This window comes from Gorilla gorilla, chromosome 8 (assembly GCF_029281585.2).
Source record: "Gorilla gorilla gorilla isolate KB3781 chromosome 8, NHGRI_mGorGor1-v2.1_pri, whole genome shotgun sequence".
Classification (NCBI taxonomy): Eukaryota; Metazoa; Chordata; class Mammalia; order Primates; family Hominidae; genus Gorilla; species Gorilla gorilla.
In genome coordinates this window covers 99377541-99405011 of record NC_073232.2, presented here as the reverse complement: position 1 = coordinate 99405011, position 27471 = coordinate 99377541, and the positions used below count along the sequence as shown (strand labels likewise).

The window sequence follows — 27471 nt, the reverse complement described above, 5'->3', positions numbered from 1 at the left end:
CCGAGGCGGGTGGATCACCTGAGGTCAGGAGTTCAAAACCAGCTTGATCAACATGGAGAAACCCCATACCTACTAAAAATACAAAATTAGCCAGGCATGGTGGTGCATGCCTGTAATCCCAGCTACTCAGGAGGCTGAGGAAAGACAATCGCTTGAACCCGGGAGGAGAGGCTGCAGTGAGCTGAGATCGTGCCATTGCACTCCAGCCTGGATAACAAGAGCAAAAGTCCATCACAAAAAAAAAAAAAAAAAAAAAAAAGGGCCAGACGCAATGGCTCACACCTGTAATCCCAGCACTCTGGGAGGCCAAGGTGGGTGGATCACCTGAGGTCAGGAGTTGGAGACCAGCCTGACCAACATGGAGAAACCCCATCTATACTAAAATAAAATACAAAATTAGCTGGGCATGGTGGTGCATGCCTGTAATCCCAGCTACTCGGGAGGCTGAGGCAGTAGAATTGCTTGAACACGGGAGGTGGAGGTTGCCGTGAGCCGAGATCCTGCCACTGCACTCCAGCCTGGCCAACAAAAGCAAACCTTCATCTCAAAAAAAAAAAAAAAACACCTATTTTGACAGCCAGGCATGGTGGCTCACACCTGTAATCCCAGCACTTTGGGACGCCAAGGCAGGTGGATCACCTGAAGTCAGGAGTTCAAGACCAGCCTGGCGAACATGGTGAAACCCCGTCTCTACTAAACATACAAAAAGTAGTTGGGCATGGTGGCATGTGCCTGTAAGTTCCAGCTACTTGGGAGGCTGAGGCAGGAGAATCGCTTGAACCCAGAAGGCAGAGGTTGCAGTGAGCCGAGACAGCGCCATTGCACTCCAGCCTGGGCAACAGAGTGAGGGATCTCAAAAAATTATAATAAAAAAATAATAACAATTCTATTTTGAACTGTGGTAAAATATACATAAAATTTACTACCTTAACCACTTCTAAGTGGCAGTTGGAACAGGGGTCAAGGAGAGCCCTTGGGTTGGGTAATGTAGAGTATATTCACATTGCCATGCAACCAATCTCCGGAACTTTTTCATCTGACAAAACCAAAACTCTATATCCCCTAAGCAACGTCCCATTTTCTCCCTTCCCCATGTCCCTGGCAACCCCCGTTCTACTTTCTGTTTCTATTAGTTTGCTTACTCAGTCTAGACGCTTCACATAAGTGAAAGAACACAGTATTTGTCTTTTTCTAACTGGCTTATTTCACTTAGCATAACGTCCTCAATGTTCATCCATGTTGTAGCATGTGTTAGAATTTCCTTCCTTTTTAAGGCTGAAGAATATTTTATTGTATGTATATACCACATTTTATCAATTCACCTGCCTATGGACAATTAGGCTGCATCCATCTTTTGATGAGTGTGAATACCACTGCTATAAATATCAGTGTACAAACATTTCTATGAGACCTTGCTTTCAATTATTTTGGCTATATACCCAGAAGTGATATTGCTGGATCATTTGGTAATTCTATTTTTAATTTTTTGAGAAACTGCCTGACCTGTGCTGAGCAGGTCTATATAAACCTACCCGCAAAGACCAAGGAACCTGAGATACCAAAGAAAGAGGGTGACAAATCCAGTTTCTCAGAAAGAAACATTTAATAGGCGTTTATGAACAGAAGCCAAGTCAGGGATGGCACCAAGATAAGATGGTGGATCCCTGTGCCATTACCCCCACCTCCCCGACCCAGGGCTTATATAGCATAGGGAAAGGGTTATGCGGGCTTTAGTAGGGATGTGTATGGCCAGACACGGTGGCTCACGCCTGTAATCCCAGCTCTTTGGGAGGCCAAGGTGGGCGGATCACCTAAGGTCAGGAGTTCCAGACCAGCCTGGCCAACATGGTAAAACCTTGTCTCTACTAAAAATACAAAAATTAGCCAGGCGTGGTGGCAGGCGCCTGTAATCCCAGTTACTCGGGAAGCTGAGGCAGGAGAATCGCTTGAACCCAGGAGGTGAAGTTTGCAGTGAGCTGAGATTGTGCCACTACAGTCCAACCTGGGAGACAGAGTGAGACTCAGTGTCAAAAAATAAAAAATAATTTTTTTAAAAACATAAAATAGAAATCGTAGATGAATTCTTGGAACTGGGATTAATCAGAATATGGCAGATTAGCATCCAAGATGGAATTGCTTTATTCTCATTCAAGGTTTCCCTCATTCTTCACTCTCCCCATGCTGGTCACCTTGCTGCTTGTTCCTCAAACACATATGAAATGCGTTTCTGTCTTGGCAGTCATCCTGCTACCTGTAATGTCAGCACTGCTTTCTGTTGTCCCTTCAGTCAGGTCACTGTTCAAATAGCTCTCTAGACAGGCTCTTCCTTATCATTCTACTTAAAATAGCCCCCAATCACTCTGTGTCCCTTTAGCCTGCTTCCTCTTCCTGCTATTTCATACTACCTGAAAAAATACTTGAACTTCCTAGAACATAAGCTCATAAAAGCAAGAACTGTGCTCCACCTCTCCTCCCCTCTACCCCAGCTCTCAGAAGAGCAACAGAGTCAGCATCCAGTGAGTGTTCATGAATCAAGTCACTGCTTGGCAGAATTCAGCACTGGGACCACAGCCTCGCCTACCTTCAACTCTTTCTCCTTCTGCTTTTCCTCCTCCCACTCTAGTAGCCACTCTTCTGGGGGCTTGTCCCTTAAATGATTAGTCCTTACCGACCTATTTTCTGTCCACTTGATCTGTTTTTGAGAGAGGGTCTCGCTCTGTTGCCCAGGCTGGAGTGCAGTGGCATGAATATGGGTCACTGCAGCCTCCACCTCCTGGGCTCAAGTGATCTTCCTGCCTCAGCCTGTCATGCCATGTAACTGGGGCCACAGGCATGTGCCACCATGTCCAGCTAATTTCTTGATTTTTTTTTTTTTGGTAGAAATGGGTCTCACTTTATTGCCCAGTCTGGTCTTGAACTCCTACACTCGAGCAGTCCTCTCAACTTGGCCTCCCAAAGTGCTGGGATTACAGGCATAAGATACTGTACCTGGTCTTATTTTTTCTTTTCTTAAAATACAGGGTTTCACCATCTGGCCCAGGCTGGACTCAAACTGCTGAGCTCAAGTAATTCCCCCACGTCAGCCTCCGAAGTAGCTAGGACTAAAGGCATGAAACCACCATGCTTGGCTTGTCCAATTTCATTCTACACACTTTCTCGGTATTTAAACAGCTGCTGTTGCTCTTCATTCTGTAGCTCTACATCAGATTCATGCTCTAGTCCTGTATATCCAAATGATGACTAGAGGCTGCCGGCTCTGCTCTTTCAAAGGCACAATGAGCGTAGCCCGTCTACAAAACTCTCCCTTTTCCAATCCAGCTTTCCCTCCTGCATCACCTATCTCTCTACATCTGGAACCATCGGCAGCTGCCTTCATAAGGCACCTCAGTCTGGCATTTGGAAAACCACCCTGTCTTGCCAGAGCCGCTTGGTCTTGGGTAGCAAAAGCTGTATGCAATCTAAATCAAGCTTTCAATCATGAGAAATCACATTCCTTCTTTTCCCTTTGTAATATACTCGTGTGTTTTTTTTTTTTCCTTTCTCAATAAGCAAATTGTACCACCATCTTATTCTGAGATGCTCCTTTTTAAAAGCTGTAGATCACATTAATGGAAGTGTTTACTGCTGGGAATATTTTCCATGTGCAATGATCTGTAACCCTCTTTTTCTTTTCTTTTTTTTGAGACCGAGTCTCGCTCTGTTGCCCAGGCTGGAGTGCTGTGGCACAATCTCTGCTCACTGCAAGCTTTGCCTCCCGAGTTCATGCCATTCTCCTGCCTCAGCCTCCCAAGTAGCTGGGACTACAGGTGCCCGCCACCATGCCCAGCTAATTTTTTTTTTTTTTTTTGAGATGGAGTCTCGCTTGGTCGCCCAGGCTGGAGTGCAGTGGTGCAATCTCAGCTCATTGCAAGCTCCGCCTCCTGGGTTCACGCCATTCTCCTGCCTCAGCCTCCTGAGTAGCTGGGACTACAGGTGCCTGCCACCACACCTGGCTTTTTTTTTTTTTTTGTATTTTTAGTAGAGACGGGGTTTCACCATGTTAGCCAGGATGGTCTTGATCTCCTGACCTCATGATCCACCTGCCTCAGCCTCCCAAAGTGCTGGGATTACAGGTGTGAGCCACCACGCCCGGCCACGCCCAGCTAATTTTTTGTATTTTTTAGTAGAGATGGGGTTTCATGATGTTAGCCAGGATGGTCTCAATCTCCTGACCTGGTGATCAGTCCGCCTAGGCCTCCCAAAGTGCTAGGATTACAGGTGTGAGCCACTGCGCCCAGCCGATCTGTAACCCTCTTATCTCAACTAGCTGACATTATTAGTTCACATCCAGTTCAATTTATAAATTAAGAGAGGTGCCATGGGCCGGGCACAGTGGCTCACACCTGTAATCCCAGCACTTTGGGAGGCTGAGGCAGGTGGATCACGAGGTCAGGAGTTCGAGACCATCCTGGCTAACATGGTGAAACCACGTCTTTACTAAAAATACAAAAAAATTAGCCAGGTGTGGTGGCAGGCACCTGTAGTCCCAGCTACCTGAGAGGCTGAGGCAGGAGAATGGTGTGAATCCGGGAGGCAGAGCTTGCAGTGAGCAGATATCATGCCACTGCACTCCAGCTGGGGTGACAGAGCAAAACATCGTCCAAAAAAAAATAAAAATAAAAATGAAAAAGAGGTGCCATGTGTACAAAAATCAATGCATATTTATGAACTTTTTTTCAAATATATTTTCACACATCTTTTTTTTTTTTTCCCAAGGCAGAAGAATTTTTCTTAGTACAGAACAAAGTGAAAAGTCTCCCATGTCTACCTCCTTCCACACAGACACGGCAACCATCCGATTTCTCAATCTTTTCCCCACCTTTCCCCCCTTTCTATTCCACAAAAGCGCCATTGTCTTCATGGCTCATTCTCAATGAGCTGTTGGGTACACCTCCCAGATGGGGCGGTGGCCGGGCAGAGGGGCTCCTCACTTCCCAGTAGGGGCGGCCGGGCAGAGGCGCCCCTCACCTCCCGGACGGGGCGGCTGGCCGGGCGGGGGGCTGACCCCCCCACCTCCCTCCCGGACGGGGCGGCTGGCCGGGCAGAGGGGCTCCTCACTTCCCAGTAGGGGCGGCCGGGCAGAGAAGCCCCTCACTTCCCCGACGGGGCGGCTGGCCGGGCGGGGGGCTGACCCCCCCACCTCCCTCCCGGACGGGGCGGCTGGCTGGGCGGTGGGCTGTCCCCCCCACCTCCCTCCCGGACGGGGCGGCTGGCCGGGCAGAGGGGCTCCTCACTTCCCAGTAGGGGCGGCCGGGCAGAGGCGCCCCTCACCTCCCGGACAGGGCAGCTGGCCGGGCGGGGGGCTGATCCCCCCACCTCCCTCCCGGACGAGGTGGCTGCCGGGCGGAGACGCTCCTCACTTCCCAGACGGGGTGGCTGCTGGGCAGAGGGGCTCCTCACTTCTCAGACGGGGCGGTTGCCAGGCAGAGGGTCTCCTCACTTCTCAGACGGGGCGGCCGGGCAGAGACGCTCCTCACATCCTGGACGGGGCGGCAGGGCAGAGGTGCTCCCCACATCTCAGACGATGGGCGGCCGGGCAGAGACGCTCCTCACTTCCCAGATGTGATGGCGGCCGGGAAGACGCGCCTCTCACTTCCTAGATGGGATGGCGGCCGGGCAGAGATGCTCCTCACTTTCCAGACTGGGCAGCCAGGCAGAGGGGCTCCTCACATCCCAGACGATGGGCGGCCAGGCGGAGACGCTCCTCACTTCCCAGACGGGGTGGCGGCCGGGCAGAGGCTGCAATCTCGGCACTTTGGGAGGCCAAGGCAGGCAGCTGGGAGGTGGTTGTAGCGAGCCGAGATCAGGCCACTGCACTCCAGCCTGGGCGCCATTGAGCACTGAGTTAACGAGACTCCGTCTGCAATCCCGGCACCTCCGGAGGCCGAGGCTGGCAGATCACTCGTGGTTAGGAGCTGGAGACCAGCCCGGCTGACACCGCGAAACCCCGTCTCCACCAAAAAATACGAAAACCAGTCAGGCGTGGCGGCGCGCGCCTGCAATCGCAGGCACTCGGCAGGCTGAGGCAGGAGAGTCAGGCAGGGAGGTTGCAGTGAGCTGAGATGGCAGCAGTACCGTCCAGCTTCGGCTCAGCATCAGAGGGAGACCGTGGAAAGAGAGGGAGAGGGAGAGGGAGAGGGAGAGGGCCACACATCTTATCTAAATACATAATACAGAAGCCTGTGTGACTTGGGCAATGTGGCCAGGAGGGCCTGAGACTAACACATCCACCTCGGCAAGAGGACATAAAATATGTCTTATGGTCAGAAAAATCAACATTTTGTGTATTTACTTAGTTTACGAAAAGTACTGAAAATGCTATTATTAGCTGAATTTGTGATTTCCTTTTGAAATTCTGAGTTATCCTTATTTTTCCCATTTTGTTTTTGCACCAAGGAGACTGCAGTCAAATAAAACAGATACTACACGCACTCGTCAGGGCAGCCGTACTGCAGAAGCACATTGATGCACTCCTGGCTGGAGGCCTGCCGGGCGTAGGTCAGCGCTGTGTTCCCGTGGGCATCTCGGGCCATGACGTCCACCCCGTACCAGATCAGGAGCTGTGCCAGGACCACATTCCCCTTGTGGCAGGCCAGATGGAGCGCCGTGCAGCCGTCTCCCTCCCTACGGGTCTCGTTCACCTCCTCACGGGAGCCATGTGCCAGCAGCAGGATGGCTGTCCGCAGGTCCTCATCAGCGGTGGCCCGCAGCAGGTGCTGGCCCAGGGACAGCTCAGTGCAGGGTAGTGGGGCCAGAAAGAGCTTATGCTCATATTTGGAACGGATCCACCGTTCCTTCTCTTCCCTCGTCGACTCTATTGAGGGTTTCGTCTGCCCCTGGCTGCTCCCTTCCCAGATGCTGTTGGCTAGGTCATTGCCAATAGATGACATAACCTTCCTGAGCTCAACTGGCCAGTCATCCAGCTCCAGAGATCGCACACGGGAAAAGCGGGTGCCCAGACTGCGGTGGATTCCTGAGCATTCAATACACATGAGGACTCCCAAGTTCAAACTGGCCCACGTAGGATTCTGGGTCTCACAGTCCACACAGTAGGAGTTCCCACGCATGTTTTGGATCGACTGCAGGGCCATGGCCTCGCTCTGGCTGGTCAGCTGGGACTTTCTTTTACTGCTCTCGCATGACTGCAGGCTGGCCAGGATCTGGCTCTGGATGGCTTGGACCCAGGCATCCCGCTCCTCATACGTCGTGGCTTCAAAGTGCCACGTTTGGCCAGTGGCAGACACAATCATAAAGTTGTTGGTGCTTTTCTTCTTTCGGTGTTTCTTTTTATTGGCATGAGGAGAGGGGGGCGGGTTGAGCTTGGGGCTGGTGGTGCTGGAGATACTGGGGCTGAAGCATATGGAGTCACCCAGCCCGGTGTCCATGTCCTTGCTTTTAGAGCTAGAGATGGGTGCACAGGCCGATGTGGCTAGGGATGGCCACTTTCCTGGGACTTTGATGGTAGATGTCTGAAGGTCAATCTCTTTTTTATGAATATTCTTCATATAATCACCTAAGCTTGAATAATAGGTGAGCATGCCATTGGAACACAGGGTGACATATTTCTTTTTCCATGTCTTCAGCCATTTCCCACTTCGCTTTAAGAGCATGCCCTGTTTAATGGGGATGGCTCTGCCGCTCCCGATGGTGTCAGCATGATTCTCCGGGGCTTTCCTCTCTTTGTCTGGGTCACTCCCTTTCTCAGATGTAAACAGGTTGGACCAGCGCATGGACTGCTTGCAAACAGGCGTGGGTGTGTTGGCAGTGGGAGGAACACTGAACTGAAGGTCCTCCTGGCTGGTGCTGGGAGTCGATGGAATGGAGGAGGAATAGTTATTTAAACTCCCACCTCCATTTCTTTTCTTCATAATGTGCACGGTGGAAACCTGTGTGGAACAGGAGGAATGGCTTCAAAAATTGGGTAGTGGCTTGCAGGGTCCTATAGACAGCTCACAATTACCTTTTAAAAAGATACATTTTCTGGGCCAGGCATGGTGGCTCACACCTGTAATCACAGCACTTTGGGGGGCCAAGGTGGGTGGATCACGAGGTCAGGAGTTCAAGACCATCCTGGCCAACATGGTGAAACCCTGTCTTTACAAAAAAAAAAAAAAAGAAAAAAAATTAGCTCGGCATGGTGGCACATGCCTGTAATTCCAGTTACTCGTGAGGCTGAGGCAAGACAATTGCTTGAACAGGGACCTGGGAGGCAGAGCCTGCAGTGAGCCAAGATCGCGCGATTGCACTCCAGCCTGGGCTACAGAAAGAGAGTCCATCAAAAAAAAAAAAAAAAGATACATTTTCTGTTGTTTGGATAGTATATTTACTCATACTAGCTCACTAACTAAACAGAGCTGCAGATCAGTTCTTACTCCAGCACATTCTTTTTACAACACTTAAGATGACTAAATGCAACATGAAATGGGGAAGATTTAAAAACAGATGGCTTTGACTTCAGCATGAAACAGATACAAGTGTACGATGAAAATACAACCTCAATAAAAGTGCCACTTACCGCAAATGAGTGTAACTGTTCATCAAGTGTCCTCAAAGATCTATCTGCATCTCTATAAAATAAGAAAGCGCATTACTTCAAAAACTGTTAATATCTTAGTATAATATTTGTTTAGTAAAATACTGCCTCCTGTGTGCTTTGGTGTTTACTTTACCAAAGCAGTTTTTACGAATTCTTCTCTTGGATCCTGACTTGCAGAGGGTTTCCTGACTTCTTCTTTCTCAGCACATCATGGCCTGTACCGTGAAGTCTTTTATATGATAACCAGTCAGAAATGCCCGTGAGTATTGACTCTCCCTAACAGGCCATGGCAATAAACCAAACATATTTTCACTCTTCTAACCACACACTGAAACACAAGAATGTTCTACAAAGCAGTAGTAGTAAACTTTAATGAATGTAAATGTGATTCAGATTTCCTAGCTTCCTTTCTCTTTAGTTCTCTGTAGTATACTCTCATGATGTATTTATGTATTTTCTGTTGTTTGAATGACAAACTCATCTGCCTTTTTAAGAGGCCAGTCTTTGATGAACTTTAAATTTTGTAAAACTAATGCATTGTGCCTGTGTATAAACCAGTGGTTCTCCAAATGTGCTCTGTGGACCTCTTGGGATCCTGAAGACCCCTTCCAGAAGGCCTAAGAGGTCATAACTGTTCTTTTTTTTTTTTTTTTTGAGACCAAGTTTTACTCTTGTTGCCCAGGCTGGAGTGCAATGGTGTGATCTCGGCTCATGGCAACCTTCGCCTCCCAGGTTCAAGTGATTCTCCTACCCCAGCCTCCCAAGTAGCAGGGATTACGGGCACCTGCCACCACTCCTGGCTAAGTTTTGTATTTTTAGTAGAGATGTGGTTTCACCATGTTGGCCAGGCTGGTCTTGAACTCCTAACCTCAGGTGATCCGCTTGCCTCGGCCTCCCAAAGTGCTGGGATTACAGGCCTGAGCCACTGTGCCTGGCCAACACTGTTCTGAATCATACTAATTAAACCTGAGAAAGCTGATGAAAAATTTTAAAAATTTGGGAAAGTAATACAAAGTCATTGCCTGCTTTTTCATTGACACTTGCCATGATTGTATAAAAGCAAAAGTGGGTACAATGGCTGGTTTCTCAGCATAAATCAAGGCAGTGGTACCAAGTACATTAGTAGTCATTCTATTCTTCACTGTCCCCTACAGGTAAAAAACATAGCCTGAATTTCTTAAGAATGTCTTTGATGAAGCAGTAAAAATTAATATTGTTAAATCTTGACATGTCTCTAATATTCTGAATAAGTGGAAAGTTAACCAGAAGCGCTTTTTTTGTTTTGTTTTTAAAGAATCCGTGATTTAACTGTGAACTGAAAAATCACTTTTTTCACAGAACATCATTTTTATTTAAAAGTACAACTGGGCCAGCGCAGTGGCTCACGCCTGTAAAATCCCAGCACTTTGAGAGGCCAAAGCAGGCAGATGGCTTGAGCTCCTTCAGGAGTTCGAGACCAGCCTAGGCAACATAACGAAACCCTGTCACTATCAAACATATAAGATAATTAGCCTGGCGTGGTGCCACACATCTGTGGTCCCAGCTACACAGGAGCCTGAGGTGAGAGGATTGCTTGAGCTGAGATCATGCCAATGCACTCCAGCCAAGTGACAGAGTGAAACTCGGTCTAAAAAACCAGTTCAACTATCATTCTCAAAAATAAATGAAGTGAGAGGTTGTCACTTCAAGGGAAATACGTATTTGTTCCCAATGATAAAATTTAAGCTTTCCTGTGGACTTTGAAAAACTTGTTCCTTCTACTGTAGGCTTGGTAGCTTTTCAATACTTAAAGGCGTGTTAAAGTAAGATTGGTGGTTAAACTAAAAGTGATTTTTGACACAATAAAACATAAACCAATATATTCCAAGTAACTAATGCATGATATTATAAATGCAAGTATGGAGCAAAAGATCCATTTACTGTGCAAGAAAGATCAATGAGTACTGATGGAATAAATTTATTAATATGTAAAATGCCACCGTAACTAATTTAAGAAACCACCACTTGTGAAGTTTTGATTTAGTGTTAACAAATACCCACAACTGTCTGAAAACTTTAAAAATACACCTTCTACCAACTACATATTTGCATGAGGTTAGGTCATCTTATTGCTTCTTTTTTTCTTTTTTTGAGACACAGTCTCTCTCTGTCACCCAGGCTGGGGTGCAATGGCGAGATCTCGGCTCACTGCAACCTCCACCTCCCAGGCTCAAGCGATTCTCCTGCCTCAGCCTCCCAAGTAACTGGGACTACAGGCATGCACCACCACGCCCAGCCATTTTTTGTACTTTCAGTAGAGGCGGGTTTTACCATGTTGGTCGGGCTGGTCTCAAACTCCTGACCTCAAGTGATCCACCCACCTCGGCCTCCCAAAATGCTGGGATTACAGGTGTGAACCACTGCGCCCCACCAGCTTATTGCTTTTTTTGTTTGTTTAGACAGAGTCTTGCTCTGTCACCCAGGCTGCAGTGCAATGGCACAATCTCAGCTCTCTGCAACCTCCGCCTCCCAAGTTCAAGCGGTTCTCCTGCCTCAGCCTCCAGAATAGGTGGGACTACAGGTGTGTGCCACCACGCCCAGCTAAGTTTTTGTATTTTTAGTAGAGACGGGGTTTTGCCGTGTTAGCCAGGATGGTCTCGATCTCCTGACCTTGTGATCCGCCCGCCTCAGCCTCCCAAAGTGCTGGGATTACAGGCGTGAGCCACCACGCCCAGCCTCTTATTGCTTCTTTAAAGCAAATTGCAAAGAAAGCTCTAGAGAATCCATTTGTCTCCTATTAAGCTCAACATGAAAGACTTTAAATAATATAAATACATGACACACTTTTTACTCAACTTTTTGTTGTAGAAAAGTTATTTTTCAATGAAAAATTTCTGTTAACAATACTGTTCTCAAGGAATATTTTCTGTTGTTATAACCTGGGTCATGGGTTACTACTGACATCTAGTTGGTAGAGGCCATGAATACTGCTAAACTCTCTGCAATGCACAAGACAGTCCTCACAACAAAGCATTATCTAGCCCATAATATCAACAGTGGTAAGGCTGTGAAATCTAAACTAAAAATAGATTTTGAAAAAATTTCAATTGTATAATTCTACCACACTAAATATCAATATAATCAATATAAACACATACTCTTTGAGATTCTCAATCATTTAAGAATTATGAGAGTCTTAAGGAACAAACAAAATACAAATAATTTGCTTTGATATTTTAGTAGGCACAATACAGCTTATGATGTCTAGAGCTGTGACCTAACACCGAGCTTGATATCTTGCAAAGTAATTAGCTAGAATAACAAGACAGGTTTCTAAAAAGCTCACCTTTGTGTGATATGATGAGGTATCTCCAAGGTCACACTGTGGAAGGAAAAAAAAATTCATAACAATAGATGTTATCATTTGTTAGGCCTGAAGACATTTTTTAAAAGGGGGGCAGAGGAAACTCTCCTAGCAGCCCTGAAATTCAAATCTTCTAGTTCAGAACAGTACCATAAGGGCACTTTGTTTTCATTTCTTTGTTTTTTACAAAAATATGAGAACCAAAATGCAAGGAAAATGCTGTTAGAAGATGCGTTTCTGTTGGTGATTACAATATATAAATAATAACAGATTTCCCTGTTATATGCTTTTCTACCCACGAAACCTTTCGTCCCATGCGATTTATTTTATGTATTTATTTATTTTTTGACCCAGAGTCTGTCTCTCTTGCTCAGACTGGACTGTAGTGGTGCCATCTTGACTCCTCACAACCTCCACCACCCAGGTTCAAGCGATTCTCATGCCTCAGCCTCCCAAGAAGCTGGGACTACAAGTTTGCGCCACTATGTCCAGATAATTTTTTTTTTTTGGGGGGGGTGGATGGAGTTTCGCTCTTGTTGCCCAGGCTGGAGTGCAATGGTGTGATCTCGGCTCACCACAACCTCTGCCTCCCGGGTTCAAGAGATTCTCCTGCCTCAGCCTCCCAAGTGGCTGGGATTACAGGCATGTGCCACCGCGCCCAGCTAATTTTGTAGAGTGAGGCTCAAAACAACTGAGGGAAGGCAAATCTCAATTCTAGTAATAGGTCTACACAATATTAGCACTTTTTAAAAAGCCCGTAACATTAGCATGTAAGATGGATATGTCTATAGTGCTTCAAGTAGTTTTCATCTCTGAAATAATTTTAAAATCACAGAATTTAAAGTTACATGCTGGAAAGGACCAGTGACCTTATGTGACATTTAATTCAACACTCGTTTTACAGATCAGGGAAACAAACCTTAAAACTGACTTGCCCAAGGTCCTACCAAATAGGAGCAGTTTCTCGTCCTAAACTCAAATTAAGCAGTGGCTCTCAAACTTTGCTGCACATTAAGATCACCTGAGAAGCTTTAATATCTGCCTCACCTTCAACATGAGACATTTTAATTTAATTAGTATTGGGTATGGCTTTGGGCATCAAGGTTCTTGGTAAACGTTTCCCAGGTGATTTCAATCAGCAGCAAAGTTTGGAATGATTGAGCTGTGGTGAAAATCAGAATCTTCTGGGATGCTTTTCATCACAGAAAGATGCCTCACATCCATCCCGATTTTCCTAAAAGGCTTCTCAGTGCCTAGAGATAGAGGGAAAGTGGAGATGGGAAGATACATGTGTTTGCAGACTTGTATTTTGAAAAAAACCTTGCATAAGTGATGTCAGTGAGTTCCACCTATCCCACTGACAACAGTGCACTACTGATTCATGATAAAACATTTTTCAAAATATCTTCTTGAAGCCAATTTGCCCTATTAATTTGTTCAATAACTTTATTTCACCAATAGTGAATACACCAAATGATTATTTCTCAAACTCGCTGGTGGCAAATTAAAACTTACTATACTCTCAAAAGTAGACTTCTAAAAAGTAGAATAATGAGGAAAAAAGCACGAAATTTGTTTCAGCAAAATTAATCTTCAAAGCTGCTTTTGAATTATATGCTAACATATCAAAATCTTTGGAACTCAGAAGAAGCCAGGGACTCTAGTCAAAGTAATTTTTGTGTATGTGTGCTCAAAGATTTAAGAGACTTGGCTGACTACAGACATTTAGTGATTACTCAATAGGTCCCAAAGATCAGGACTTGAGACAGAGTTCGAGTCCAGTTTTTGTTCGAAACACAATTTCCTCTCAACTATTGTTAAAAGGTAGGGAGGAAAGTGACATTATTATGAGTGTAAACTTGCCACTTTTAATTGAAGTAAAAGTTATTGACAATTGAATTAGCTAAAAAGGCTAGTGCATTTGAAACAAAATTGTTTATAAGCTAGTTATGTTTACAGAATGAAAAGTTAGAGATAAAGACATTAATATTCTAAATTAGCACTTTCCAAACTGTGTTCTAAAAATCAAGACTAATAACCCAAGGAGATGAGAATAATGTACACTGGACAGCCCCTGTGGAGCTGGTGGTGGTGTTGGTTGTTGTTCCTTTTAAAATAAACTTCATCTCAGGGTGCTCTCAAAGCACATCTTTGTGGCCCACGAGGTGCTCATGCACAATGGGAGAAATTCAAATGCAGATACACTGTGGTGCCGGAAGAAGAAAAGCTGTTCCTTCTTCCAAGGATAATGTCCAAAGTAGTGCACACTGATTTAGGCCTATGATGCATTGAAAAACTAAGTTTTCACAAAAAACATTCAATAAAGGGAACCTATCCTTCTCACTGTGTTCAACATTGTCTAAAGGCATAAAGGCATCAAACAGATACACTGTTTCTGGGATTGCTTCTTTGCTAACTGATTTTTCCTTCCACCACGACGTCTAAGATTAAAAGAGAAACTGATACCTAATATTTAGAATCTGGATATCAATATATGGTTGACACCAATTTCTTAAACTGATTGCTGAAGAGAACAACCAAATGGCTGAAATAATTTTAGAATAAAGAAATCTGTTCCTCGGCAGCATAGTTGTACTCACGATATTATTGTCATTATAAGATAATGCTGACTGGCTGTGCTGTGATCAAGGAATATTGTCGAACGCAAGCTGTATTGTTGACTGAAACGCTCAGTAGATACCTGAAGGGGAAGGGAAGTGTAAGTCAAACTTATCAAAGTATATTTTTTTCTCAGTTAAAATGTCAAATGACAAAGCACTAAGATATGTCTTACACTCCATGAACTGCCTGAGTGTGGTATCATGTGCACTCTATAGAAAACCCATTGGAGGCTCTCAGCTTCCAGAGATGATGTTTAAGATATGGGTTATAAAATGCTGCCCTTAATATGGTACCTGTCATCAAACCTAACAAGGATTTTATGAATTACCATTAAAAATAATGGGAAAAGTCGGCTTCGCCGGGCGCGGTGGCTCACACCTGTAATCCTAGCACTTTGGGAGGTGGAGGCGGGTGGATCACGAGGTCAGGAGATCGAGACCATCCTGGTTAACATGGTGAAACCCCATCTCTACTAAAAATACAAAAAATTAGCCGGGTGTGGTAGCAGGCCCCTGTAGTCCCAGTTACTCGGGAGGCTGAAACAGGAGAATGGGGTGAACCCAGGAGGCGGAGCTTGCAGTGAGCCGAGTTCGCGCCACTGCACTCCAGGCCGGGAGTCAAAGTGAGACTCTTGTCTCAAAAAAAAAAAAAAGAAAAGAAAAGTTTAAAATAAGATTTCGTTTTTTTTCTACAGCTATAAAAAGCAGCCGAGAATTTCTATTATTTAATTAATTTATTTATTTACTTATTTATTTTTGAGACGGAGTCTCGCTCTGTCGCCCAGGCTGGAGTGCAGTGGCGCGATCTCGGCTCACTGCAAGCTCCGCCTCCCGGGTTCACGCCATTCTCCTGACTCAGCCTCCTGAGTAGCTGGGACTACAGGCGCCCGCCACCATGCCCGGCTAACTTTTTGTATTTTTAGTAGAGACGGGGTTTCACCGTGTTAGCCAGGATGGTCTCGATCTCCTCACCTCGCGATCTGCCTGCCTCAGCCTCCCAAAGTACTGGGATTACAGGCGTGAGCCACGGCACCCGGCCCTTCTATTATTTATTTACTACGATAAAATGTAATGTATTATATAATCCTGCTACAAGAGCATTTTATTGCAGTGAATACATGACTAATGCATTTACTAAATTACTAATCCTAAATGTATTATTTCAGGTGATATTGTTACAAAAGAAGTGTTTCAGATTCAGAGTCTCTGTGTGCCAGGGCTGCTAGGCCACCAACAAGTGAGGAAGCCATAGGTTTCTCTAGTCCTATTTTCTTATGTGGAGGATAAAAAGAGTATCACTTAAATATTCTCTCACACCCTGAAAACAAATGACAACTTAAAAAATCTAACTTTCACTTCATGTTTAAATAAGACTGCCAAGACATGACTCAAATGAGACTCTCGGAGAATACTTTGCATTCATTTCAAAACTTGATCAATTTCATTCTATAAATCATCTGACCTGCACCTAGCCATTTTCCTGCTCTACCCCTGCTCTCTGCCTAGAATACTGCTTTTCTCTTTCCTTGCTTCAGCAAGCTCGACTCCATCTACCCTCTTGGATCTCTGTCGGCAGCCACACCAAAAAATGTATTTTTATACACTAATTAGTTGAATTCACCACTGCTTACAAGATGCTAATTCCTGCAGAGTATTCCCCTCATGAGAAAGTATGCCTCTCCATAAGAGTAAGGGAGGGCCCTTACTCTTCCTACCTCCAGCTGCTGAGCATAGAATTTTGAGTAAATCCAAAACTTCGACAAGTGTTTGACAATTCAGTTATCATTTGGAAGGTAAGTCTTACTACATTTAATTACAGCAAAAACACTACTAACAGTTTACTGTTTATAGGTATTATTTAAGGTAGTCACAAAATAGAAATAAATAATCTAATGTCAGTCAGCATAAATGAGAGCATGAAATTTTACAATATTTAACAAGAAATGGAAGGGGTTACTTAGTAGTTTTAAGGTTTAATGACAAAAACTAGAAAATAATTGTACCTAGTAATTTAGTAAGTCAAAACCAAAGCCTTACCATCAAAGGTGCAGTACCCATTGGATGCGGATGCCCACGCACTGACTTCTTCTGCTGTACCTGCTGCCTCTCATTTTAACCCATTAAAAATACTAAAGTTGTTTTCCTTGTAGACATCTTTCACCTCCTTGGTTAGGTCTATTCCGAAGTATTTTATTTTATTTCAGTTTATTTTTGCAGCTATCAGAAAAGGGGTTGAGTTCTTGGTTTGATTCTAAGCTTGGTCGCTTCTGGGGTATAACAGAGCTACTGATTTGTGTACATTAATTTTGTCTCCTGAAACTTTGCTGAATTCATTTATCGGTTCTAGGAGCTTTTTGGAGGAGTCTTTAGGGTTTCCTAGGTATATGATCTTATCATCATCAAACAGCAACAGTTTGACTTCCTCTTTACTGATCTGCATGCCTTTTATTGTTTTCTCTCGTGTGATTGCTCTGGCTAGGCCTTCCAGTAGTATGTTGAATACAAGTGGTGAGAGTGGGCATCCTTGTCTTGTTCCAGTTCTCGGGGGGAATGCTTCAACTTTTCCCCCTTTCAGTATTATGTTGGTTGTGGGTTTGTCATAGATGGCTTTTATTACATTGAGCTATGACCCTTGTATGCTGATTTTGCTGAGGGTTTTAATCATAAAAGGATGCTGCATTTTGTCAAATGCTTTTTCTGCATCTGTTAAGATGATCATGTGATTTTTTGTTTTTAATTCTGTTTATGTGGTGTATCATATTTATTGACTTGTGTATGTTAATCCATCCCTGCATCCCTGGTATGAAACCCATTTGATCATGGTGGATTAACTTTTTTTTTTTTGAGATGGAGTCTCGCTCTGTTGCCCAGGCTGGAGTATGCAGTGCGGTGATCTTGGCTCACTGCAACCTCTGCCTCCCAGGTTCAAGCCATTCTCCTGCCTCAGCCACCTGAGTAGATGGGATTACAGGTGAGCACCACCACGCCCGGCTAACTTTTGTATTTTTAGTAGAGATGGGGTTTCACCATGTTGGCCAGGCTGGTCTCGAACTCCTGACCTCATGATCCACCCGCCTCAGCCTCCCAAAGTGCTGGGATTACAGGTGTGAGCCACTGTGCCTGGCCGGATTATCTTTTTGATATGCCGTTGGGAACTACAAAACATTGCTGAATGAAGTCATGGACACAAACAAATGGAAAGACACCCCATGCTCATGAATGGGTAGAATGAATATTGTGAAAATGACCATACTGCCAAAAGCAATCTACAAATTCAATGCAATTCCCATCAAAATACCACCATCCTTCTTCACAGAACTAGAAAAAACAATCCTGAAATTTATATGGCCCAAACAAGAACCGGCATAGCCAAAACAAAACTAAGCAAAAACAACAAATCTGGAGGCATGACATTACCTGATTTCAAACTATACTATAAGGCCATAGTCGCCAAAATAGCACGGTACTGATATAAAAATAGGCACATACACCAATGGAACAGAATAGAGAACCCAGAAATAAACTCAAATACCTATAGCCAACTGATTTTCAACAAAGCCAACTAAAACATAAAGTGAAGAAAGTAAACCCTATTCAACAAATGGTGCTGGGATAATTGGCAAGCCACATGCAGGAGAATGAAACTGGATCCTCAACTCTCACCTTACACAAAAATCAACTCAAGATGGATCAAGGACATAAATCTATGACCTGAAACCATAAAAGTTCTAGAAGATAACATTGGAAAAACCCGTCTAGACACTGGCTTAGGCAAAGACTTCATGACCAAGAACACAAAAGCAAATGCAACAGAAACAAATAGGTGAGACTTAACTAAAGAGCTTCTGCACAGGAAAAGGAACAATCAGCAGAGTAAACAGACAACCACAGAGTGGGAGGAAATCTTCACAGTCTATACATCCGACAAACGGCTATTATCCAGAATCTATGAGGAACTCAAACAAATTACAATTACAAAAATATGGAACTAGCCCAAATGCCCATCAATCAATGAGCGGATAAAGAAACTGTGATATACATACATATATATATATGAGGAATACCACCTCAGGCATAATAAGGAATAAATTCATGGCATTCCCAGCAACCTGGATGGAAGTAAGACTATTATTCTAAGTGAAATAACTCAGCATGGAAAACCAAATATCATGTTCTCTTTCATATGTGGGAGCTAAGCTATGAGGATGCAAAGCCATAAGAATGATACAATGGACTTTGGGGACTTGGGGGAAAGGCTGGGAGGAGGGTGAGGGATAAAAGACTACAAATTGGGTTCAGCGGATACTGCTCAGGTGATGGGTGTACCTAAATCTCACAAATCATCACTAAAGAACTTAGTCATGTCACCAAATGCCACCTGTTCCCCCAGAAACCTATGGAAATAATAAATAAATAAATAAAGTACAGCATTTTTCTCAGCAAACATAAAATAAAACAAAGACTAAAGTTTATATTTTTCACTCTCCTTTTGGGCAGGACAAATTTTAGATATGTTTTTTAAGAATTAGTAACTTCTTTCCTTTTTCCGAGACAGGGTCTCCCTTTGTTGCCCAGGCTGGAGTGCAGTGGTGCAATTATAGTTAATTGCAGCCTCAAACTCCTGAGCTCAAGCGATCCTCTGCCTCAGCCTCCTGAGTAGGTAATACGAAAGGCGCATGCCACCAGGCCTGGCTAATTTGTTATTTAACCTTTTTGTAGACATGAGGTCTTGCTATGTTGACCAGGCTAAAAATGAACAAATCTTAATTAACTTAAATATTTCTAACACTTTGGGCATTCAGGAAAACAGCTCCACCTATGTTGTGAAGCAATGGGAAGTATATGGCAGTGGATAAACTTTGAATGAAAACATTAAACAAGGCCTTAGGAGAAAAGTGTAATATGCTTATTATAGATACATTAATTTAAAAAATTCTCTAGCTTAATATCATTAATTATACTCACATTAGACTCTGATTTAAACATAGGTCCTAAATTTGGATTAAATATAATAGATTGACCACAAATTTATTTCCTCTCCCTCCGGAAGCCTCATTAGTCATAAAATAAAGGTTACACCCATGACCAGCACAGAAGGTTGACAGAGATAATTTTTAATAAATGCTGAGACATAAAAAGTAGATAAAGGAGTGGTAAATAACACAGAAACACAACTTTGATGCCTACAGAAAGTGACTGGAACAGAAGCGAGCCAGTTTGTCCTGCAGAACTAAAGGCAGGTTGTGAACTTACAGGCAAATGGCACTTTGGAAAGTAGGGTAAAATGTAAAAAAAAAAAGCCAGCAAGGTCAGTTGCAAATCTCTAACTAGAGCCCCAAGTCCACCTGTCCTTCCATCTGACGAGAAACTTAGATGTGTGTTCTCTGGATATACCAAACCTGAGAATTTCTGGCTCAGAGATACCATGGCTTAAACCTGAGATATAAAGAAAACTGTACACCAAAAATGGAACTCCAACTTTCTTCACTAACTCTGCTTTTACTTTCCAGGCCTGCTTTTACTTTCCAGGCAGAAAATTGGGAGATCCTTCTCAGAAGAAACTGAAATGTCTTCAATAAAGATCCCCAGATAATACACTGAGGTCCCCCAAATGAAAAGCTAGTCAGGCTTCTAAGGCCTCACACTGAGTGCTATCAGTTAACAGAAATCCTGCTTCCAAATAAAGCAGGCCAGGGACCACCACTCATGGGAGGGAAGCCTCCAAGAAAAGAGATCAAAACAATAGAAAAAAGGAATTGATAGGACCAGTCAAAATCAGGAGCAAAACTTTAAAAAAAAATCTTAAAACACTCTCAAAAAATATAAAATTCAATAGAAATAGTAGAGGATAAAGTCACAGAATATCCCAGAACTAGAATACAAAGACAAACTGAAAAAAATAGAAGGGAAAAAAATTAAAAATCAATGCAGGTGTACTGGTCTAAGCAGCCTAGCATCTGAATAACAAGACTATCAGTAAAAAAGGAACAGAGAAAATAAAAAAAAATTCTCAAGAAGAGATAGTCTGCAGGTTTAGTAGCCTCAATAAAATGAAAAGATCCCCAACAAACTGTTATAAAATTTCAGAACCTTAGAGAGATTCTAAAAAGCTTCCACAGATAACTAAAACCTGGTTGTAAATAACGTTATCACACACTGGCAATAGATTCAAGAACAACACCGTAATAAGAGCACAACTGCAAAATGTCTTCAGAACCATAAAATTTAGATTCAACCTAGATGTGTACTCTCTATCAAAGAGGAGGGATTTTAACATCTCCACCCAGGAAAATGTGTTCAAGTACAACTAGAGATGATAACAGGACAGAAGGAAACACAGAATCTAGGACTCAGGCGATCCCACACAAGACAGTAGTTACGTGAGATCCCAAAAGACTTTAAGGAGTTAGCCCAGAAAAGCAGACATCGAGCATATCTAGGGAAACCCACGCTATATTGAACTAGGATGACAAAAGGCAACAAAAGTTGCCCCCCACACAAACATAAAAAGGAACAGATGTGTTTTCGCACATGGAAAATATCTTTGAAAGGCATGTGATAAATGCTACAATACTTGTGGGAAAAACAGCTGTTAGAAAATAGACAAATGAATATAGTCAGAAAATTAGCTTCATGCTAAAAAATAATGGATGTGAAAGCAAACAGAGCACCCAGAGGCTACTTAACGATATTTGGATAGATAAACTAACGTAGGCTAGGAAAAAAGAAGATCCAGGAGAATTGCAGAAGTGCTCAGATTTCAGAACTGTTTCAGAGACAGGATGAAGGACATGTAATGCAGAGGCACAGTGAAAACACCATATGACTTAGCAGTGAATAATATTTGCAGAGTCATAATCATGTAAATATTACTGATTTAATTAAAAAGTGTGCTACAATTGGAAGAAACACAGGGAGAAACATAAGATCATGGTGTAGTGGGGAAGGTATGCTTTTACCTGCTGTGATAGAAAGTCAATAGACAGTGCTGGCAATTAACTTAGCTATTCTATTTTTGTTCTTTCATTAAAAATAAGATTAAATATTTAAGGCACTTTTTTTTTTTTGCAACAGAGTTTCGCTCTGTCGCCCAGGCTGGAGTGCAATGGCGCGCTCTTGGCTCACTGCAACCTCTGCCTCCTGGGTTCAAGTGATTCTCCTGCCTCAGCCTCCTGAGTAGCTGAGATTACAGGCATGCACCACCACAGCCGGCTACTTTTGTATTTTTAGTAGATACAGAATTTCACCATGTTGGTCAGGGTTGTCTCAAACTCCTGACCTCAGATGATCAGCCTGCCTCGGCCTCCTAAAGTGCTGTGATTACCGACGTTAGCCACCATGCCCAGCCTTAAGGCAGATCTTTTGAACCAGACTATTGAAATTTAACTTAAATGTCAGAAATCTTTAAAAGGTGGACACGCTAAGCTAAACACTTTTCTGGATAAATTTAATACTCAGGAAAATAGAAGAGATTTAGAAAATCCACAAAAAGAGGTCCATGCTACCACCACCAGGTCCACATTGTAATTTAAAGAAATCGAGAGACATCCTTTTATATCAAACTATCAATTTCTTAACTATTTGAGTGTTTACTTACATGGTTTGTATAGTTGCTTCTTCTTATTTCTACAACTAAGAATAAAAAAAAAACAACTGGTCACTTCTGATACAAATACCATCAAATAAAAGTAGTTGTTAACATCTTACTGATTACTCCTATGTAAAATGAGACAAAATTCCATTTAAAAAATAATTTTCAATAATTTATAATTTAAATTATCTGGCATTATTAATTTCATAAGTCAAATCTAAAAACTTAGTTTTTCATTTAGTTTACTTTTTGTTTCTATTACATACAAATGAAAGAATCCTCATGTACAAAAGAAAAGGGCAAAAAAATTAGGCCAGATGAAAAATTTAGCTAATAAAAAGTTTAACTGTTGCATATATGAGCCATGATCCATTAGTATTCTCTCTTTCTGCATTTACACATAGCTTACTTTAATTATCAGACTCTAAGAGCTAACAGCTCTAAGAACTACTTCCTGACCAGACACCTATCTCTAGATGCAACAGAATCCCCGTAAGCATCTTGAACCACACTTAGTGGTTATCTACTAATATGTCACTAAAAACAAAACAAAATTAAAAAACAGTCTTTACACAACTGGAAAGTAACCTATCTTAATTTTTTTTTTTTTTTTTTTTTGAGATGGAGTCTCACTCTGTCACCTAGGCTCGAGTGCAGTGGCGGGATCTCAGCTCACTGCAACCTCTGCCTCCCAGGTTCAAGCAATTCTTCAGCCTCAGCCTCCTGACTAGCTGGGACTACAGGCACGTGCCAACCATGCCTAGCTAATTTTTTTTTGTATTTTTAGTAGAGACAGGGTTACACTGTGTTAGCCAGGATGGTCTTGATCTCCTAACCTCGTGATCCACCCACCTCAGCCTCCCAAAGAGCTGGGATTACAGGTGTAAGCCACAGAGCCTGGCCTAAATTTTGATGTTAAAATGAGTATACAAACCTAATTGGACATGGTGTCTGCAGCACAAAAGATCATTTTTTTTTCCCTAAAAAGAGGCCAGAATAATAAGAGCCCCAAGAGGGACTTGGGCCATGCTTTGCTTCCTACACTGCCTCTGCCTTTGATGCTGGAAGGGCCTTGTAGGCAAAAGTTCCTACCACTGAAGAGTGAGGGACATGGAATAGCTTTTCTTTTACTGCTTCCATGCTCTCTAGGTGTGAGAAGCCCATGGCTCTGGAAAGAACTGGGAAATACAATCCTGATATGTTTTGGATATGTTGCCCCTCCAAGTCTCATGTTAACATGTGACCCTTAATGTTGGAGATAGGGCCTAGTGGGAGGTGTTTGGGTAATGGCAGTGGATTCCTTATGAATGGCTTGGTCCCATCCCCATGGTAATAAGCAAATTCTCATTATGGTAATTTAAAAGACTGTGGTACTGGCCAGGTGCGGTGGCTGAAGCCTGTAATCCCAGCACTTTGGGAGGCTGAAGCAGGTAGATCACTTGAGGTCAGGAGTTTCAGACCAGCCTGGCCAACATGGTGAAACCCTGTCTCTACCAAAAATACAGAAATTAGCCAGGTGTTATGGTGCCCACCTATAGTCCCAACTACTCGGGAGGCTGAGGCAGGAGAATTGCTTGAACCTGGGAGATGGAGGTTGTAGTGAGCCAAGATCGTGCCATTGCACTCCAGCCTGGGCAACAGAGTGAGACTCCATTTCAAAAAAAAAAAAAGAGTGTGGTACCTTCCCCCTTCCCTTCTCTCCTCCCTCTTTCACCGTGTGGAACCACCTGCTTCCCCTTTGCCTTTTATCATGATTGTAAGTTTGCTGAGGCCCTCACCAGAAGCAGATGTTAAAGCCATGTTTGTACAGCCTGAAAATCTTTGAGCCAATTAAACCTCTTTTTGTTATAAATGACCCAGCCTTAGGTATCTCTTTATAGTAATGTAAAAAATGAAGACAAATTCGAACCAGAAATAACTGACTCAAGATGGGCAAAGTCTACTCAAACTATAAAAACAAAGGTTACAAACTCCCGTGTTTTACTGTGCTGCATTACTTCGCATATTATTATAGAACCCTCACTTGTATTCTTGCTGTTTAAGTCAACTGGAAAACTTGGATGTGTATGGCTTGTTGGCAAATAAATGAGGATTTAACATAACATTAAGGGAAATAAGCAGGAGTAGGGCATGTTTAAATTTACATTACATCAAATGAAAAAGTTAATAACCTAAAACTTTTGAGTAGCATGAACTTGGATGTGGTAAATGAATGTGGTCAGAGGACTGCGTAAGAGGAGGCCCAAATCACAGATTCAATCCCTGATGATAAACAACTATGTTTTTTAATTTGTTTAAATGAAAACCAAGCTGAAGCCTAAGTTCTATCATTCATCTTTAAAGTGTACTTTTTGGAGCAAGGGAAAAGGGATTATAAATAAAGATAAATCCATTAATTATAAAGATAAATCCAAGAATTATAAAGAGAAATCCATGACTCCTCTATCACATGACAAATTAATTGTGTTGATAAAAAGATGGCAAAATGTATAAAACAAAAAGGTTACACGTTTTCACTAACATCATAACAACTAAAGGAAAGTATATCACATATTAAAATAAGACAAGTGAACATGTGAAAAGGTGAAAAATTTAAACCAATATGAGTTTTTCTAAATACTTTCTAAAACCTGATCAAACAAGAGTTTTTATTCTTTCTCTTGGCGGAAAAAACAATGTTGTCTCACCATCTGTTTGAGAGTTCCTCTGGAATATTGTGCTTGCCTCTGGATTGGCAGAAGGGTTAAACTCCAAAGCTATATGCATAGAGGAAGACAAGAAAAAAGATGTAATCATTGATAAAAATTTATCAACTCGTTTATTCGACTGCTGCATTTAGGCTATTTCACTATCTCTACTTTGATTCTTATCCATTGAAATGAATGTATAGACATAAGATAGAGCCAGGCAAGATGGCACATGCTTGTAGTCCCAGCTACTCAGGAGGCTGAGATGGGAAAATCACTTGAACCCAGTCAGGAATTTGAGGCCAGCATGAGTAACATAATGACACCCTCCTTTATTTAAAAAAAAAAAAAAATGAAGAGGTAAATTTTGGCTTTGAGTTGTGTAAAATCAACTTTGCATAAAATAAATCAAGATGGCAGTAAGTTTTAAAAGACAGGTCTATTTTATAGGCAAAATATAAGATGTATTCTAGAGTTTTTACAATTTTTAAAAAGTAAATTCAGCATCTGTCACTTCCATTTCATTCTGAGGACACAGAACCTTAGTTCTCTTCAGTAGCTGTCTTCCATAGTCATGTGATATCTCTAAGTCTTCATTTCGTCATTAGCAATACATAGAGAGAACATACACAGGCCTTATTTGTATTGGAAAGGGCCAAGTGAGACATACATAAACTGTGTTGTAATCCTAAAGAATGACAATAAAGAGCCATTTTTGGGCTCTCATCCAACACTACCCATCTACTAACTGGTGTGTAACATCAATCAGGCTTTCCTAACATCACCAAGCAGAGTATAAGTTTACACAAGTACTTACATGCTTTGTGTATAAAGGTACAATCAATTAATTCACATAATACATTTGTTCATTCTAAAGCAATCCTTAAATATCTTGAAATGTGAGGATAGTACTTCCAAGTTACGAAGTCACACTCATAATGAGTCTTAATTATCCTACCTCTTTAAAAATTAAGAGCCCAACCAAAGTTTAAATAGAAGAGCTATAAGACATTTCCTCTACAGTAATGAAATCTCTGGCATTTAAATGAAACCAATAAGCCAACTGGATTTAATATGTTTATGATGCAATGTTTTCTATTTTGAAAATTTCAGTTTTTATTCAAGAACCATATTATTACCCAGAATTACTTTTACTTAGATTCATCTCTTTGCAAAATTTTAGAGGCAAACCAACTAATTGTTTTCTCTTTTCTACCAGCTCCCATCCCCTGCCTCTGCCAGCAGTGTAGAGACTAAAAAACTCCAACTTTCTTTCCTTTTTTTTCCTGTGAGACAGAGTCTTGCTCTGTCACCCAGGCTGGAGTGCACTGGCGCGATCTCTGCTCACTGCAACCTCCACCTCCCAGGTCCAAGCAATTCTCCTGCCTCAGCCTTGTGAGTAGCTGGAACTACAGTCATGCACCACTACGCCCAGCTAATTTTTGTATTTTTTTTTTTAGTAGAGACAGCGTTTCACCATGTTGGCCAGGCTGGTCTCGAACTCCTGACCTCAGGTGATCCGCCTGCCACGGCCTCCCAAAGTGCTGGGATTACAGGCGTGAGCCACCAAGCCCAGCCAAAACTGTAACTTTCTTATCTTTGAACAAGATGCTATTGTCAGGAGAGGAAAGGACAAAGGGGGAGCCACGGCAACAAACACTCTTACAGGGAAGGTCTGACATTTTAACCTGCAATCTTTATATTACACATTAAAAGTCTACATTGACGTTTCACGTCTTTTGAAAGTTTTGACCATGAACCAATCCCCACCTCTCTTTTAGAACAAGGAGGTAAGTAAAGTTTGTTAAGTCACCAGAATAAATCTGGAGACACATTTTCTGTTAAAGTAAGAATTTTAAAGTAATCAGAGCCTCATAGGTAAACTCCTTTGAGAAACCCCAAACACACACACACAACCATTTTTCTGCAGCCCTGGCTGTGACATTTCACACCTTTCACAATTATTTTAAGCACTCTCCTTTTTTCTTTTTCCTTCTGTGTTCAAATTACAGTTAGAAGAAACTAAGCAGCTTCTATCAAGGTGACTTAAAGCAGCCCATTAAGAATACTATATAGCCTCTCCCGTGGCAACCTCCATTCTGATTTTAAGTAAGAAATCCCCAAATATTTGAATATGAATTGTCCTGAGATTTGGCTACTTTAACAAAGGAAACAATTAGGCACTTACCTGGTTCCTTCACTTAGGTACCATCTGGATAGGTACAAAGAAAAAATAAGATGGGTACTGAAAAGTTGGGATATTTGAGTTTTTATTGAGAAAAGGAAGAGAATAGTTCAAAGAAGCCTAAACAAAGTCCCACAGGATAATAAATAGAGCTACAGACACTGTTGTCTCACCATCTGTTTGAGAGTTCCTCTGGAATATTGTGCTTGCCTCTGGATTGGCAGAAAGGTTAAACTCCAAAGCTATATGTATAGAGGGAGAAAAGAAAAAAGATGTAATCATTTATAAAAATTTATCAACTCATTTATTCAACTGCTGCTTATTCGACAAGAGCCATAAATAAATGGTCCCATGCCAGCCTGGGAGAATGAGATGAGAGAGCAAGAACTGGGCGATTGGGAGGGGAGGCGAAAAGAAACTGACTGGACTCGGTGGGGAAAGACTAAGGGGTGGGAATTCAAGGCAGAGC

The 27471-nt window shown here is 42.5% G+C and overlaps 1 long non-coding RNA gene across 2 annotated transcripts in view; it reads right to left on the bottom strand.

The window, feature by feature from the left end:
- Positions 1 to 6296: 6296 nt before the first annotated feature.
- The window catches only part of LOC109024846 (arf-GAP with GTPase, ANK repeat and PH domain-containing protein 5), a 58974-nt gene continuing 37799 nt past the window's right edge, over positions 6297 to 27471 (bottom strand). For both annotated transcript variants that reach the window (XR_008669056.2, XR_008669057.2), the window contains exons 8-14: positions 27176 to 27244; positions 24818 to 24886; positions 22137 to 22171; positions 14519 to 14619; positions 11901 to 11936; positions 8555 to 8606; positions 6297 to 7925 (exon numbers count right to left, since the gene is read on the bottom strand). This is a non-coding gene — a long non-coding RNA (arf-GAP with GTPase, ANK repeat and PH domain-containing protein 5). The remainder of the gene's footprint in view (positions 7926 to 8554; positions 8607 to 11900; positions 11937 to 14518; positions 14620 to 22136; positions 22172 to 24817; positions 24887 to 27175; positions 27245 to 27471) is intronic.